This window comes from Microtus ochrogaster, chromosome 26 (genome assembly GCF_000317375.1).
Source record: "Microtus ochrogaster isolate Prairie Vole_2 chromosome 26, MicOch1.0, whole genome shotgun sequence".
In the NCBI taxonomy this organism is placed as follows: Eukaryota; Metazoa; Chordata; class Mammalia; order Rodentia; family Cricetidae; genus Microtus; species Microtus ochrogaster.
The window spans coordinates 533115-534884 of NC_022025.1; positions in this window are offsets into that span (position 1 = coordinate 533115).

The following is a 1770-nucleotide window of genomic DNA, read 5'->3' on the forward strand; positions in this document are numbered from 1 at the left end:
CTTGTAGACCAGGCTGGTCTCGAACTCACAGAGATCCGCCTACCTCTGCCTCCCAAGTGCTGGGATTAAAGGCGTGCGCCACCACCGCCCGGCCCGTTCATTTATTCTTGAATGGAAACCCTTCACCCAAAGGACTCTTCTCTCTGGGGGGCTGGAAGGCCACCTGGGAACCTTGGTATCCATTAAATGTGGGCTTTTCCTATTTGGGTTTGATTAGGTCTGATCTGGACTACTGTGTCTGTGGAGAGGCTCGTCGGGTGCAGAAACTTCTACTTCCCTATATTATCACTCAGAGTGTCACTAAGGAAATGAATGACACAGCAAAGCCATAGGTCTACATTTCAGGTGTTAGCCGTTCTGAACTCTTGGGAATGGAGGTGTGTGAGCAAATGACAGCAATTACAGATCTCTTCCCTGTGTGGGATCTTCACTGTGCTTTCAAGGCTACTCCCCGCTAGCTCCCACAACAGCTAACAACTATGCCCCTTGTCAAACTAAAACCGAGTCTCAAAATTAACCAACTCCTATAGTTTAGTGACGCTGGAACCACCCTAATTCTGCAGAAAATTCCATGACTTCCCACCATTGCTTTGTCCCTGGTTCTTTTCCAGCTCCCAGTTCCTTTCCCCAGCCTCTGACTATCCCATATGCTCTATCTACTCCAGGAAATTCCAGCCCTCCCTTGAGCTTCAATTCTAGTCTGTATTAACATTTCTCAAACATTTAAAGCATCTTACAAACATGGACATTCTGTGTTCTTTCTGTCGCTTACATTTCGAAAACCAAGTTTTCCTCTGAAAATGTTAAATGTTTGCTAAACCTGTATGACTCCTTCTCGAGATCTGTTAAGCACGTGTATAGAAACTCAAATCCATCAGTACAATGGCTCCCGCTCCCAGAAATACAAATATCTTCAACTGTCTACTGAACAGTTTAATAAAGTCAGACAGTTCCACGAACAGTTCCTCCGGGCTCTACCCTTAACCCGTTCAAAACAAAATCATTTCCTTGAGCAATCTTGGTGTCCTGTCTTTGGCTAACAGTTTCACAATTCACTTGTCTGTGCTTCAATATACTTATTTGTACTGACTGGTCTGAGGTACTGCATCAAAAATCAACATCATAAGAAACTCAATTACGGTCAAGAGTTAAGAAATGCAAAACAGAACAAAACACAACGGTTGTAAGGGTGAGCAAGCAGAAGTATACTCAAAACAAGTTTCGTGACGCATTTTCCCATCTATAAAGCAAAATTAGAAAAATCACAAACACCTCAATTTCGTCTTGACATAATCCTATTACTATTACAGTTTTACAGATGAAAAACCCCGAGACTTCATTTCCTACTCTTTTATTGTTGCAAAAAGAAAAAAAATCACACATATACACAGAGGGAACAGATCTGCACAGAACAAAAGTTCCCAAGGGCAGCGAGGGTCGGGTCCGCCAGGTGGACCCCCGCCCCGCCACCACCCTGGTCACCCAGGACCTCTGCGGCCTGTCTGCGGGTCAGCCGGAGCTCGGCCCCGCGTCCCACACGCGGCTCACTGGCGTACCTGGTGGCGCGGCGACTGCAAGGCGATGTCCCAGCAAACCTAGCAGGTGCTGATGGCCACCCGTGCGAGGCTAACTGCATCCACCGCCGGGGCAGCTCCCCACTCCCCAGAGTCCGCAGCGCGGCGCGGGAACCCCAAGGGCGCTCCAGTGAACCTGGGTCTGCCGCCCGGCAGGACCGCGCGCGGGGCGGAGTCACAGCCCGGGGGGCGGGGC